We start from the raw sequence: 17,921 nt of genomic DNA on the forward strand, positions 1-17,921 counted from the left end.
TCTCTCTCTCTCTCTCTCTCTCTCTCTCTCTCTCTCTCTCCCTCCCTTTCTGTCTCTATCTCCCCCCCCTTCTCTTTTCTATTCTTGGTTAGTCTTTACTTTCACTCGCTTCGGTTCAGTTCAGTCTGTCATCTGCCTCTCCCCTGCTCTTTCTGATGCCATCTCCCCCATCTGCTACTCTCTGTATTCACTCAATTATAGACAGACAGACAGACAGACAGACAGACAGACAGACAGACAGACAGACAGACAGACAGACAGGCAGGCAGGCACACACAGACACAGACACACACACAGCCACACACACACACACACACACACACACACACACACACACACACACACACACACACACACACACACACACACACACACACACACACACACACACACACACACACACACACACACACACACACACACACCTCCCGCCCCATGTCCCGCCAGTCAATCAGTCAGACTATTTTCAAAGCCAGGGCTCCCTGCTGCTGTGCCAATGTTGTATACTTCAGCTGACTGTTGTTTAGCTTTTTACTGGGCATCTGACCCCTCTCTCTAGTCTCTCTCTCTCTCTCTCTCTCTCTCTCTCTCTCTCTCTCTCTCTCTCTCTCTCTCTCTCTCTCTCTCTCTCTCTCTCTCTCTCTCTCTCTCTCTCTCTCTCTCTCTCTCTCTCTCTCTCTCTCTCTCTCTCTCTCTCTCTCTCTCTCTCTCTCTCTCTCTCTCTCTCTCTCTCGACTCCCGGTCCTCTGGCTCTGTTCCTATGCTTTATGTCTGCCTCATGTCTTCACTGAGCTCCGCTGGACTGTTCTCACTGACTTACAATTCCTCTCCAACAAACTGCAACTCCACAATTTTATGGTCAGTGATGACAGATGAGTCAAAAAAGAAAAGTGAATAAGAACAACATCTGCTCATTTTTCACAAGGATTTACCTGACATTCATCTTTCTCAATGGTGAGTGCCGAGCAGAGAGGCATTGGATCCTGCACTGTAAAAGTGTGAGTGTTAAGTTAACTCTTCAATGAACCCCTTATGGGTCCATTTGGTTCAATTTGAATACTTTCAGAGCTACAGATCCGTAAGGCTCCATTTGGTAGGAATTGTGTGATATTGACTATTGAGTCTTTGGCAGATTGGACTAAAACCTCCCAAAAATCTGAATTTTCCAGCATGGGTATCATTGTACACCTAAATGGCCACAAAAGAAAGAGATAATCCACTGGGCCAACCACTGCTTAAGTATCTTCATAGCGTATACACACAGTGCAAACAAAATGTAAAGGATTTTTAGAGGTGATAATAATGGAATCAGTCCTGTAACAGGTGGGTATGTAATAGTGTCTTGTGGGACAGATCTCAAACGCTGGTTCCCAAAGCAATTAGTCCTAACGGTCTGATAGATGTTGGTCTGAGAACATCCAACTTCATCTAGCAGAAAGGGGACTTAAATAGCAAGGGACAGTCTAACAGGACACAGATGTGAGTTTAAATGTCTTTATTTGTGTGTACATGCATGCATGTACACATACACATACACATGCACGCACGCACGCACGCACGCACGCACGCACGCACGCACGCACGCACGCACGCACGCACGCACGCACGCACGCACGCACGCACGCACGCACGCACGCACGCACGCACACACGCACACACACACACGCACACACACACACACACACACACACACACACACACACACACACGTCACACACACACACACACACACACACACACACACACGTGGTGGTACGTGCATGCGCCGTGCGGTTGTGTGTTTGAATGCATGCGTGTGTGTGTGTGTGCGTGTGCGTGTGTGTGTGTTGCCTTATCATAATCTGCACCACTCCAGAAATATGACTAGGTGTCACAATGTGCTGATCTTTTTCCAACAAAATGAACCATTGCCACATAAGAAAAACCCAGAGGTTTTCTGAACCAGAACGTGATGTATACTCTGTCAGGCAGTCAGAGATGCTGGGCCCACCACCAGTAATCCATTAAAGACTGCCTGTCGCTTCATATAAGCTGGAGACCCATTCTCTCATACAGTTTAAAGGCCCATACGATGGTACCGTGCTGGGTGAGCTCTTGCAGGGCTGCAGGCAGCCCTTCCGTAAAGCCATAAAACAGAGTGGGTGTTTACTGTAAGCCAAAGGGCCACCCAATATAACTGTCATTAACAGTGGGGAGATCAAACCACAGTGTGAAAAAAACAAACCTCAAATCACCCGGTGGAATTTACTTAGGTGGTTTTACACTAGAGATTGAATTGTTACTGTTTTACGGCTCAGATAATTAGCAAGAGAATACAGTTTTTACGCCGTAAAATCCTGAGTGTTGCTTTAACTCTGAGATCCATTTGGTTACATTTGTATGCTTTCAGAGAGAGTGGATAAATTACCACTGAGGATTTTCTTGTGTACAATTTAAAGTCCTTTTAGAGGGACCCAATTTAGCCATATGAAACTTAAGGGAATACTTTGTTTATATGTTTGATAAATGGGTTGAGAATGACTAGTTTTTGGAATGTTGGAACTTTGGAATCTAAAAGGGGTTGCTGCATATTCTCTGCGGAAGGAGGGGGTTTATAAGGTCACACTTCGTTCTGTACAAATTCACTTACACCCCCAAAGCCGCCCCATTCATTAGAATTACAGCATGTATTTACCAGTGTGACTTAACTAAGAACACATTCAAGTGAGAACAACCTCCTTAGAGGAGAAACCCCGCAAGGGTAGAGAGGGTTACATACACACACGTGCATGCACGAGTAGACGCACGCATGCATGCACACACACACATAAAAGAGTTGCAATTTTCCCCATGGGTTTTCTGTGGTAAAATAACATGTTGTGTCATTTAAGTCAGTTATATAAAATTTGCTCACTAGATCCCAAACTATCTTAACCACTTAAGCAAATAGCAAATAGCAAAAATATATTATATTATAAATACAGTATATATTATAAATATTAAGCTCACAGCTTTTATATCAGATATTGTCACTAATTTGTCTATTTGTATTTCATTATGTTTTATCATTTTTGAAAGTTTTCTCCTGTAATGCCCATGGCCAAAATAGGGGCGACGGGTTGAAAGTGATTAAAAGCCTGCACATTTTTTTTTTCAATCACACTCAACGGAATATTTGCCGAGACAGAACAACAAATGTCAGATGGGCTTTAGCCACTGCGGTGCTAACACGCCACAGAGGCCAGCTGTGACAGTTAGCGCCCAGACATTGTGAATGTGTTTGGCACGTTACCGCTGACCTGTGGGACAACGCTGCCACTTGTATCACACATGGGGTCAGAGGCCAGCGTTTCATGTCTCCTGTATTGGGTTACAGAGGAGCGGGGCTGCCAGGGGCTTTGTTCTGGTCCAGCTACTGATTGACGGAGCTACCGCTAATGGCAGCCATGATGAGGGTCATGATGAGGAACAGAGAGGGAGAGGATGTGTCTGGTTCAGGTGGATGGTCTGCATCAGAGCAACACCGTCTGAGGTGTACCGTCACCCCAAAACAAAGGTCACTGTGCGTGTTAAAAAACGCTTTCAACCTGGCGTCCCTACTTTAGGCCCAAAATTGCCAGTTTCTTTTTAAATAGCGAAAATAGCCGATCTACGAGCACAGCTTGTGTAGATCGGCTATTTTTGCTATTCAACAAGCTACAAATTATATACGCCTCAAGGGGTTAATCTCCCTGTTTTTACCATGCTACTCGCGTGAGATTTGTTTAGGGGTTCTAGTGAGTAAAAAAAAGGAGAAAAAAGAGAAAACTGCAGCGCTGTGTGTTTTTTCCAAACGTTTTGCATGATGAATGACTTAGCAAGAAAAAAATCTATCAAATGAAAAAGACAAGACTGGGTCCAATAACGGCTTGCCTTTATGAGGATCTCAGACTTCATGTGGCCAGTCTATTACGCCAGTCGTCTATTTGACCTATAAATGACTCCATATTTGGTTCAACACACCATTCTCTTCCTTAAAGAAGGCCTGGCTCTGAAAAAGAGCGTACTCTAACCGATGACATCATCCATGCCCAGATTAGGAAATTCCGAACTGTAATCTCCCAATCTCTCCCATTATAACAAGGGAACCAGGAGACCTGGTAGGCCTACTGCCAGACCCCTAGTGGTTGAGATCTGGATGGCTTCGCATGACGTGTGTGCAGAGGAAAAGAGGGACAGACCGACCGACCGACCGACCGACAAAGCCTCATGTAGGCCGACCCCCTGGGTCTGGCAAAAAAGTAAAAAGTATGTGCACAAGAAATATATGGCACTGACCGGTCCAGCGGTTTGAGACATTAGCTCCGAACAGGCACCCAGACAGACACACAGACCCTCTTATAAACGGCTTAGCCTCTATCAGAGGAACATAACAGAATTCCTATAGGACAATACACATTCTCAATGTGCACCAAGCGTTAATCGAAAGCATGTTCAATGCACACATTCCATTAGCCTCGATAATCATCTTTCATAAGCAGGTGTGTCATACCACTTATATCCTACCAAAACAAACACATTATTAATGTCTTTCATGGGCTTCTATGCTTTAAACGTCAACCAAATAAACACGAGACTAATCTTTGTCTTGATCTCCTGTAGAGAGCAGATCTCTGCTTTCCTGTTGGGATCTATGGCATGGCATTCCATCACAGTGTGGTTTATTGTGTTTGTGTAGTGGTTTGAGACTGGTCCTCAGTTTTATTGTATAGTGGCAGGACAGATGAAAGGTTTCCCTCTGCTGGGCTTGGATAAACAACAGTACACAATCATTGCCGGGCCTATACCAGCAGAGCGGTGATTCATACCACACAAATATACATTAATCAACATCCGCAGAAATCTGCAGAAATTGAGCCGAATGTTGCTGTTGAATAAATATATTAGGAATCCTAAGTCTAATTATTATGTACTTTTGAAATGGTGTAGCTATCCTAATGTATGCCAATGCCTTGACTCACACTTAATGTCAGTTTACAAGGTTGGACAGGCCTTTCCGTTTTGTCCCTGTGTGTGTGTGTGTGTGTGTGTGTGTGTGTGTGTGTGTGTGTGTGTGTGTGTGTGTGTGTGTGTGTGTGTGTGTGTGTGTGTGTGTGTGTGCGTGCGTGCGCTTGTACGTGTGCGTGTTTTATTTATTGGGGGGTTCTCTAAACAGGATAAAACCTGGGGGTTTAGGGGGTTAAGGTGGAGGGCTGAGAGGGTGACGTGTGTGTGTGTGTGTGTGTGTGTGTGTGTGTGTGTGTGTGTGTGTGTGTGTGTGTGTGCGTGTGTGTGCTGTGTTATTTTTGGGGGTTGGGGTGGGGGGGGCGGTTGCTGTTATCAGCTCACATGTTTTTTCCTGAGTCTCAGCTGCTGATCTCTCTTGGGGGGCCCGGGGGTACCCCCTCAATGCTCCACGCTCATTGCCCACACACACACACACACACACACACACACACACACACACACACACACACACACACACACACACACACACACACACACACACACACACACACACACACACACACACACACACACACACACACACACACACACACACTTCAGCTAGATGGAGTATCCCACTGAGCAGGGAAAACATTTTGTGCAAACATTTTATGCTTCATTAATCGGTAATGAATCAAGTATTCCCCAGTGCAACTCTAATGGATTAGCTGACTCAACACATTAATTATTAATGGATCAAAGCCTTCAGGTTAATAGAAATCAAAAGCTGTACTGTGGTGTGCACTAAACTGTATTGTATTATATTGTACTGTATTGTATTATATTGAGTTTATGTTGGTTAAAACTATAACTATATAATATAAACGTTATAATACAAAATGATCTGCCTTGTAAATGCCCCAAATAATATTCAATAGTCTAGTTATATCTTTAGGGCAGTTATTACATTTGTTAAATCATATTACTATGGGTTCATATAGTATTGAAACAGATGGATTATTTTTTATGTTCAATTCACCTCCATTAAACAAAATCTTTCTCTTTCAAAAACTTTCAAAAACTGTATTAGTATTAGTAAAAATTAGACCCCTACCTCTCAGAGATAAAGCTACAATATGGGGCTAATCTTAATGAATAAACAATAGACTATGTTATAAAATATAATAATCTGCAGTGGTTGGAGGTGTGGCCTCCCTACCTTTCCATTGAGAAAGTCAGTAGCTCTGGTGTAGTTTAGGACAGAGGTTCTCAACCTTTTCAGGCCACGACCCCCCAAAATAATCATGTTTGAACTGGGGACCCCCCACCCTGACAAGCACTTGGAATTGTAAGAGTTGAGGCATTCCATTTAGTTTGACTCTGTTCCACAGATAAATATTGTTTGCTGAGCAAGCTCACAACGCCTCGCGTTGCGAGAAGTTGTGAGCTTGTAGATCAGCTATTTTCAATTCTTTCTTTCTTATATTATTTGACAATTTAGTTAATTTTGACCAGTTTTTATACTATAGTTTGATGATGACTTTTGACGCAGTAATGGTCTTATTTCTATTTATTTATTTTATTTTAGAGGTATTAAAAAGGTATTAAAAGTTATTTAGATTGTCACATGCAGATACCCTGTATAGTATACACTGTGTTGGTTTGTTTAACTGTTGAGTGAGGAAACAATGTTGCACAATAAGCAAATCATCTGAGGACCACCCTGGGGGTCCCGATCCACAGGTTGAGAACCACTGGCTTAGTACACACTGGCTTGACATTGTTAAGTTATTTGAAGCAGACGGCGCACCCCATCAGACACTTTGATGCGCCACCATCTCTATTGTAGTTCGGACATTCAGGAGATGGAGACATCGGACATAAAACGTACAGATTGTAGCTTTAAATTTACTCTGTACTTTGCTGTGTGTTATCATTAACATACACAACTTACTAGCCATAGCTTAGGCTGTGTCTGCTGAAATATAATGAAAGTCATTTCCATGTGAATGCATGTCCTTTTGTCCCCAAATGCCAGTCTTTCGGTAGACACCTCCTAAATAACGTTTGAAGTTTCCACTGTCACTTACATATGAGAACAGGCCTCTCAAAGACTAATCCAGTTTACTTTGTGCCGGGCCACGGAGGACAGACTCTGGCATGACACCAAATTCTGCTCAATGGATGCTTTTCCAAACAAAGAAAAATAAATGCCTGCCCCTCCTCTCCTCCTCTCTCCTCTGCTTCTTTCCTTCTTTCTTTTTGACAGCCACATTCAGTCCCTCTGCTCTACCGTATATTTGTCAAGAGCATAGTTTGTGCCTGACCCTGTCGCCATGGTTTCAGGTGCTGTATAGGTTAGGTCCAGGACAGGGTGTGTGTTTACTGTTTACTGTATATATTATGGGATGTTGAGTAAGAAATAAGAGACAGTGAGTTGTAGCATTGCCCCCCCCCCTGGTTACAAGATCAATTATGTGTGTGTGTTGCATTTGTAGTGAGAGAGAGAGAAGAGAGAGAGAGAGAGAGGAGAGTGTGTTGGGATGTGCTCATGCAGCTGTCCAACATGAGGCCACATGAAGGCATGGTTGTCATGACACAAATTCTAATTGGATGGGATGTACCATGAACGCTCAGTGACCGCAGGCGTGTGGTCTGACCAAGACTTACACTCTGAGGGTGTGTGTGTGTGTGTGTGTGTGTGTGTGTGTGTGTGTGTGTGTGTGTGTGTGTGTGTATGTGCACACGTGTCTGTGTCTGTGTGGCTCTGCTGGTGAAAGTGCAATTGCTCCTCCCGCCTCTCTCTGTGAGTGAGTGAGTGAGTGAGTGAGTGAGTGAGTGAGTGAGTGAGTGAGTGAGTGAGTGAGTGAGTGAGTGAGTGAGTGAGTGAGTGAGTGAGTGAGTGAGTGAGTGTGTGTGTGTGTGTGTGTGTGTGTGTGTGTGTGTGTGTGTGTGTGTGTGTGTGTGTGTGTGTGTGTGTGTGTGTAAATACTGGCCTACAGAGCAGGTAGGGCTGGGTGATATGGACAAAATCAAATACAAATAGTTTTCTAACAAATGTCTCAATATCGATATTGTGAAGATAATTGTATTGTGAAGATCCATTTTTTAATATACTGTATATAACAAAAAGTTAAAATAGCAGCTTAACGACTTGTGGATCAGCTATATTAATTAGTTCTGAATTATTTTTGAGTGATTACATCCAGGATAAGACAACACCCGATTTACAATATGTAAAATCCCAGACAATGTCTAGTCTCATATCACGATATGAATATAATATTGCCCATCCCTAAGAGCAGGTTTGGGATCAGCTCCCATTTTCTGTGACTGACATCACATGCTGCCTGCATGGATGTGACATTATTTAATGATGACATCACCTCCTTTACGTGCTGTCAGAGAAAAAGACACATTAATCAGAATCCATGTTTTGCCCTCCTTTCTACGCGTTCCCACGGCAACGGGCGATCGAGGCACCGTTTCAAAATTGACACATTTAATTTTATTAAATTCACCTCAGACCAGGGCTGACGCAGGCCAAGAACAATCTGGAGAGAAATTGGAAACACAAGTTTACGTGGCAGGGTTCGAAAGAGTGAATTTGCCCCTTTTCAGTGTTCTTAACAACCTCAGTAAAATCATACTCATCATCCCCATCAACACCTTTTCCTGAACCACTTAAGCCTGATGAGGTGGAGATTATGTTTTTGCCCCTGTCCCTCCCTCTGTCGGTGTGTGTGTGTGTGTGTGTGTGTGTGTGTGTGTGTGTGTGTGTGTGTGCGCGCACGCGCGAGTCACAACACGTTGCGTTGACACACATTGTGAGCTTGTCAATCTGCTATTTTCGCTGAATGTTCTAACCAGAATAGGAACTCGGGTATAAGTGGTTAAAGGGGCTACACCATGATTTTTTTTTTCTTTTCGGTTTTTAGTATTTTTTGGGCTCCCCAGTGTCTCTTGTACCCAAAAAAATATTTTTTTTTAACATTCAGTCATTCATGCTCATTTCATGGATTTCCTGAATGGGCGTGTCTGAACAGGCCATTTCAGAATGGCAGGGCAAGTGATGTCACTTGCCCTGATTTTGCATTGATGATGGCCAGACAGAATTGCTCAGTAGCTCTCCCCTGCCCAAAAGGACGTTTTGGTATTGCAGCTGAAAAAGCTCAGAATGACAGACAGTCAGATTGTGAGAAAACATATCTGGATGTTTTTTAGGCTTACAACCTGTTTAAAACGCATTAGGGGGCAATATTTATATATAATATACATTTCTTTAATTCATGGTGTAGCCCCTTTAAGTCAAAAATTCTAAAATCCAAAAACTAAATACACAATTAACAAAAATTGTACAGGTTAAGAAGAAGACAAGTAAGGGCATAAACCGTTTAGCAGCAAAGGGGAGTGTATGATATATGGGGAGAATGACTTAGCAGCCGGATGTATAGAATATGCAGTAAAAAGTATATACACATTATATACATAGTGGCATTCAGTAGTATCCTGTGGGGTAACAGGAGTAGATAGTGTCTTTTTAATGTAAATTTCATATGACTCCGACAGTTTAATATGATGCGTGTCTGGCACATCAGGATGAAGTCTGTTGGCTTTGGCATGGACACACACACACACACACACACACACACACACACACACACACACACACACACACACACACACACACACACACACACACACACACACGCACGCACGCACACACACACACACACGCACACACACGCACGCACACACGCACACAAGGGCAGAGCCAGAGAGTCTTTCCAGTGCCGGCTTCTCAGCAGCTCTTGACCGACACACAAATGAGTGCTGCGTTATTGTGGAACGTTTTGCTCACTGTGCACGCACACACACACACACACACACACACACACACACACACACACACACACACACACACACACACACACACACACACACACACACACACACACACACACACACACACACACACACACACACACACACACACACACACACACACACACACACACACACACACAGTGCACACACACGCGCACAAGGGCAGAGCCAGGGAGTCTTTCCAGTGCCGGCTTCTCGGCAGCTCTTGACCGACACACACAAATGAGTGCTGCGTTATTGTGGAACATGGTCAGCACCACGGCCAACCGAGGATGAGATATTCCGTATGCTGTGAAGGGACTCAGGGTCACATGACCCCGGCCTGGCAGGCTGTTCAGCCAGAAACAGTGGGAGCTCTCATCACCACCACTCCCTCCTTCACAATCTCTAGACTTCACACTCTAAAGACTGGAGATAGTGGGCACTATTTCAATTGACTCTTTCTCTTCCCACTAGCCACCATGTCATCTGAACCTTTCTCATTTTCTCACTTTTTGTTTGCTTTTCTTCCCCGTTTTCCCAACTATATCGTTGTCCTTTTACAACATTTGTCTTCTTGACCCCCAATCTCTTCATCTGTATCACTTTACCTTCTGTGCACTGTTCTCCTATTCGGCGATATTGTTCCCATTCATGTGTTGTGTCCATCTACAGTCCGCAGTAGCAGGCTCCTTTTCAGGCGATTAGCCAACTGGTTGCTACTCAGGATGGTTCACTGCCTTGATAGGATCTGGAAAAACACGCTACAGCTGACCTGCCAAGATATTCTGGGGAGACAGAGTGCTAAGCACGCTAACATGGGCATGCACGCACTCTTGGACCCACTCACACACACACACACACGCAAATTTGATACAGATGATGTCCATTTATCACCAAGCTGCTTCCCTCAACCCATTACCCGCCCGCCCCCAGACAAATACATCATCAGCATCATTGGATACCCCCCCAACACACACGCACGCACGCACGCACGCACACACACACACACACACACACACACACACACACACACACACACACACACACACACACACACACACACACACACACACACACACACACACACACACACACACACACACACACACACACACACACACACACACACACACACACACACACACACATTCACACTTCCTGTGTAAAAAGGCAGACATAAGTTGACACTCTGATGTTATTGCAGAACCTGATGAAAACCTTTGCATATGTTTTGGCCTCAGCCTCAACAGTGTGTATGGACTGTAATGATTAGTATCCTTGATAAACGATACGTTCATAATTTCAAAATCCGTCTCTGCAGAATAACCTGGCTGGTTTTTCAAAGAAAATCTGGGTTTTACAAAGGATGGTGGATGCAAAATATCTAACATAATAGGTTCAATATTTTTGTTCAATGATCCATGACCCTTCATAATAGTACCTGTTTGATTGCATAATAGGCATTTATCCAACAGCAATTCTGGTTCACAAACTGTTGTTATTATTAATGGGTTAATGGCCCGTTGCCGTTGGACACATGCCCCAGATTATCAAAACAGATTTTCCATTGCTGTTCTGCTGAATCTATGAGCCGCGTCAAAAAGAAACATCATGAAATGTTCCATTTTTCAGAAGTGGAGGAATAAACAATTGAGATGTTGCTCAAACTGTGTCCCGGAATGTTGTTGATTTCATGCACATCCACTGAACCACTGCCTCTCATGGGAGAGGGTAACGAGGGGCTGTGTTCTGATGAACTTCTATAAACGCACAGAGATGATAGAGCAAAGTCCACTCACTCATGTCCGCAAGCCTCATGCAAAACGTTTTAAGACACTTCAGAGTGCTGATGTTTAGTGCAAATATCCCTCCCTTTGATCTTGTGGTTTTATCTCACTCAAATGTATCTGTTATCGTAAACATTGTTGGCTCTGCATTGGGCAGCGTTTCACTTTGAGGAATGAAACCGTCCGCTTCTCAGATCACTACTGTTCACTCAGGCCAGTAATATAGTAATAGTAACCCATTAGCACAATATTATGGTCCCTTCCTCTCAGCAGCCCCAAATTTATGACCCGCTTGTGAAAACATGACTCTCTCTCTCTCTCTCTCTCTCTCTCTCTCTATGGGAGGAGGGATAACAAGAAGAGAGTTTCAAGTCCCTATAAGTGATGGTTCCCAGATGGAATGCACTGCAGTCATAAATCCTCACACTTGATCCAGTGTGACAGATCAATGTCCACAAAGAACACCCCAGAGGAAAGTGTCATAAGGCAATCATGGGTGTGTAAATGACTTCTGTTGTAAAAATGATCAAATAGACGTGAAGTTATTAGGAAATACAAGAAATACAGTACTGAGATTCTTAGTGGTTGTGGACAAGTACAGTAGTAGCAGTAATAGAACCATGATAAGAGATTATGGATTTATCCAATAACGATATTGAATGAATTCTTGATATATCACACTTATTGCAGTTCATATTCCTTTTTCATTATTGATTATTGATTTATTATGCATTTAGTATTCAGCTTACTTCAGTTCTATTCATGTATGTCTGTATGCTGATATGTCTGAATGTAGTGTCTGAGCAGGCAAAGTAAACAAGGCTGATCATTTGTGTTGTGAGTTTAGTAGATCCTTGTGTGGTTATTAAACAGCTATCCCTCTGGAAGCAAGCAGCAGGCCCATACAGCAAGGTTAAAGAGCTATTCCTCTTGCTCAGACAAGGTTCCAAGGTTTAATAAACGCACGGAGAATCTGTCTCGTATCAGGCGTCAGTATTCTGGCTAAAGCAGTGACTATGGCCTTGGCCTAAAGTAATAGGCCTTCCATTCTCAGCCGCTGGCCCGCTGAGAATGGGACAACACATTTTCATAGTCAGATAGAGGAATGTCAGTCCTCAGAAACATCATAATAATTTGCATGTAGGCCTACACTTGAATAATTCTGTAAGCTCCATCAGCATCCAGAACGGTGTCAGATTCTCGTTGCCTTCCAGGCAACACAGACACTGTCCATTTCCTTTTATTTCTTTCATCTCATTTAATTGTGTTACTTTCTTTCACGTCATTTTTCTGTTGTATCTGCTTTCAGGCACTCGTGTGTTAATTCTTCATTCTCTCACATAGGGAAATTTCCCCAACACTGTCAAGATCCAAGATCCAGTTTATTGTCCTTCCCTTGTACTGTATAAACATAACAAAAATGAAATGCTGCTCTATAATAGTACAACAGCAAAACATATATATAATATTTAAAAAAAGATCACATAAAAACAGAACAGCAAAGTGCACACGGAGAGAAAGTACTGTAGTGTCTTGTCACAATTAGACTGTAGTGTCTTGTCACAATTAGATAACGGCTTGTCTACCCAGTTATCATAATGATTAGCATGCCTTGCATCTGTAAACATTGTGTATTTGATTGTGAATTAGCTGAGCTGTGAACACTCTGAAGCTTCATCATTTCATATTCGTGAAACGTTAGACAAAAAAGACTAAATAACCATTAGAATGATGTTTTACTCCACTTGCACTCATAACAGAAATATAAAACAAACCTCTGCAGTGATTCTGGCATTCTTAGTGCCATGCTCAACCATTTGAGTTCACACAGGACCACATATAAAACTTAAAAGGTTTCACAACTTTATGGCCCCTATTATATAATTCACTATTATCAAAGGCTATTTCATTTCTCTTGGCAGAAAAAAAAAATCTTCTGACCTGCTTTTAAGTTTCCATTGTACTCAATATATATACACACGCGCACGCACACACGCATAACATACAGGCACAAGCAAAGGAAGGCAAACAGCTACAGTATATGGATGGATACCTATGAACATGCACACCTGCATGCTTGCACACACACACACACACACACACACACACACACACACACACACACACACACACACACACACACACACACACACACACACACACACACACACACACACACACACACACACACACACACACACATATTGACCTCCGATGCCAGACCCTCAGTCGCACTGAATGGAAGAGCAGATGGTTCAGAGTTGGCTTCAATGGATCCCCACAAAGAAAAACACCCACAATGAAAGAAGAAAGCTTCCAATGGACGCAAGACAAAAGTGGTGAAGTGTGTGTGTGTGTGTGTGTGTGTGTGTGTGTGTGTGGTACGTGCACGCACATTTTTATATCAGCTTATTTGTTTGTGCACACGTGTGTTTGTATGGTCGTGTGTAAGTAGTAGCCGAACCAGTTTTCAACCAAAACTATTAATATGATCAGTATTATTATATGTTGGTTAATGGACACTATAACCCTTGAAAAGTAAAATATGATGGTGCAATATTACACAGGTGCTTTATGTATCATTACTGTGTAATATTACATTGCCTGTATGGCATGCATGAATTCCCCAAAGCTACTCCCCATTGCAGCCCACACACAAATGTAGAACTTGTTCCAAGTCTGTGTGTGTCATCAGAATCCCTATCTGGTAATACCGCGTGAAGACAGCTGCTTGTACAGTAAGCCTCATTGCTAATCGAAACCCTGTCAAAGGCAAACTCGAAGCCGCAGTTTGGAGTCCAACACATACACATAAACACACAACTGTCTCCTGGTGTCACACCACAAGGGTGTGTATGTATTTCTTTTTATGAGCGAGCCAACAGGTTGTATATAAAACTCTGACTCGTTTTCCCACCGTCGTGTTACAAACGCTGTTGGCAGACTTGTGGTAGAAATGAAAAGAATGAGTCATTTTGAAAGGGATTTAGTAGCTGGCACGTGAAGTTGGTGCTCAGGCACTTCTGAAAGAGAAATAAACATTTTAACAACTAAATGGTGGTTTGGAATCAAGTTGACATGGTCAGACGTGAGGCAGTTAAGGGATGGAGGACATACTGGCCCGTCAAGCAGATGTATGTATAATCTAGGCCAACGGTAAGCTACATTTCAACGACTCTGAACCACATTTTTGAAGATGGTTCAAGTCAAGTTACACACCAGGACCATTCCCTTGCGCTATCCCTGTTATTCCACTGAACTGTTTCTAAAAACAGACAAACAAACAAAGTTTCCATTGGAATCGTGTCTAAATTAATATCTGTGGACCCCAGGAGTGTAGAGATCTGCCTCATAAGCATGCCTGAGATAGTGACCAGCGTTGACCTTGGCACTGCATGCCGGTACAAAGTTTCCATTGCTTTGGCAAAACCTCTGGGAAATCCTGTAGTTCCAGCAGTGGGAGAATGCACCAGTGAAGCTATGATGATGAGCAGCAAACATATCTCTCCAAATCATTTAATCTGGTACTGAGCCCAAGAGATTATTGTCTTTTGTCTTGAAAGAAGATGATCAAGTGTGTGCCAATGGGACATGACTATTGGCCTGATGTGATGATGATGACTCAACATCAGGCACGTCAGTATGCCTTAATTATCAATTATATCAAGCCATTGGCAGACAGTTTAGCTCATTTGAGGCCAAATATGATTTGAGGACATATTGCAAGTTAAAACCGCTTGTAAAATAACATGGAAATAGATTACAGACCGTTTTTGGGAAGGGGCATTCCCTTTCCCAAAAATGGTCTGCAATGTCAGCTATATATCAGCCAATGTGGGATTCCAAAGGCTCCAAACTCCTAAGGGTGATTGAGAAGCTCCCAGGGTCTGATAGATTAACTGTCATATCATTTACTGGAAGATTATTTTTTATGATGGCTTTATTTCACTTTTATTTCTTATAATACAGGATGCACTGTACTAAATCAAATCTAATTCCAATCGTATGTTTTATACAGTTTTGTGGAGCTGAATGGGGTCATATTGGTTGTTTTTGGCCGAATACACATCAACTTGTGCATATTTGGCAAAAACTATAAAGCCATGTTCCAGGTTCAGATCCTATCAATTTCCCATTACTCAGTTTACTCAGTTTTGGAATTTGAAGTCTGCTGCATTGAGCTACAATATATACACGCAGAAAAGCACCAGTACAAGCGCTAGTATATGCAAGGTTATGACAAAAGCCACATGAAAGAAGAAATGGGATAGAATCCTGAAAGGAGGGAGAGGCCACCTGGTTTGTTTTGCCATCTTTGACTAAATCAACACGCACCATGTGGGATTGGCCATCTGTTGACAGCTTATTCACCACTGTGGAGGCAGGGGTCAGGGGGGTGAAGATAGGGGCTGAATGGTTGGTGTGGGATGGGATTGGGCTGTGGTTGGGAGGATTTAGCAGTGCTAGGTAGGTAGGTAGGTAGGTACCTCTGCATGGAGATACTATGTGATGTCTGCACGGTGATATGTGACATGTAAATGCATACCAAAGGAAGGCAGATAACAAACCCATAAATGGAGGTTCGGGTCAGCAGCCTGAGCACTGAACCACTGCAAACAGCTGTATTAAACCCTGTTGTATGTGAACAGCATTTAACAATAGCCAGGTTCGATTTGCTCCCAGCACCATGAGACAAACAAGCCCAAAAAGAGAAGCCGCTGACAGTTTCAACATCGCCTTGTCAACATGTTTGGCTGAAGGCTGACAAGCGCTGCTCTGCTGTTTGAAAACAATCTGGATGATGATGAATGGATCACTGAACTGTTTGCTGATGGGAAAGAGTAAACATGTGTATGCATGCATGTGTGTTTCGGCATGTGTGTGTTTGCGTACTAGTATGTGTGCCTACTCACTCCTGCATGTATTCACAGAGTATGTGACAAGAGAACCTGGTAGACATTATCACCACTCTGCAATGCACACAATCAGGACCCACTTAACCACGCTACGGGGTTCACCAGGTCACCACGTCAACCGCGCAGGGGCAAACAAAAGAAGAGCTTGGTGGAGGTAAGTCTGGGAGCCAGTAGCACTTAAGACACATACCTCATGAATAGAAAGGAAAATAGCCGGCTGGATTACACGGTCCAGTTGAAAGTGTGTTTGGATTGGGAAGCGTGAAAATTTCTTCGGTTTGTTTTAGAGCTGAGTTTGTCATTTAATTTTCACCTGAAGACGACATCGCTTTACAAGACTACTAGATAATGACTTTGCTGGGGTGTTGTGCCTGAAAATACTGAGCTCTGTTTCAGCCATTTCATCATTTTTGACAAACTGACATTCATTCATTTTCCATTACATTGTATGTAGAATAGCAACATTGTTGTTGTAAATAATCGCATATATTAGAATGCAATATATATATCACATCTATTTTAATACATTACATATAGTATTGTAATTTAAAATACATCATATTTATGTTTTAAAAATAACTGAATAGAACTACTTGCTAGAAACATAATTCAGTTGTATTGATTTTATAGCCTAGGCCTGCATGCATAACTGGGTTACAGACCAAGAATGTTACGAAAGTAATGAACTATTAAGTTGTTATTATGCTAATGACCGTTGCGTTGATTTTACAGCAACCTATCACTATCCTGAGAAGCAGATAAGACATGTGGGTTGGTGCCTTTTGAGAAAAAGAAGTCCTTTAGAACTTCCAGGAGAAAGCCTGGTACCTCAATTGCAGAATACCCCATGAGGTCTTCAGAAGCCTGTGTGATCAGTAACACTCATGTGTTCATCCACTGACCACCATCATGGCAGAACCAGTGGTCAGCAACACTCATACATTCATCCACAGACCACCATCATCTTGTTGCAGTAGAAACCGTTCCTGTGGGAAAACAGATTGCTATCACTATGTACAAGCTTAACAGTAATATGAAGTGTCATGATGTTGATAGCGTATGTGATCTAGATTGATAAAGCACTTATATTTCTGAGTAAAAATTCTTGCAAAATACAGCTTTGTGGAGAATGTGCAGGAGAGACCAAAAAGCTCTTAAAGGGCTTGTCAAGTTCCTCCCCATAATGGTCTTACATTACAACTGTTTCTTCAGCTGAACTGAGCCCTGTGTCTACATTTATAACATTCTAAAACAACATTTCTCCATGGTGTGAAGTACGTGATTAAAGTTCGGTCTGTTCATGAAACCCTAATCCTAGGTATTTATTCGCCCAGGGGTTTGGTGAATAGATCATACCGTTGCACTGGAGCTCCTATCCTCTGCTGCAGTAAATCAGCTTGCAGCT

Source organism: Gymnoscopelus microlampas (genome assembly GCF_963454915.1).
Source record: "Gymnoscopelus microlampas genome assembly, chromosome: 2".
Classification (NCBI taxonomy): domain Eukaryota; kingdom Metazoa; phylum Chordata; class Actinopteri; order Myctophiformes; family Myctophidae; genus Gymnoscopelus; species Gymnoscopelus microlampas.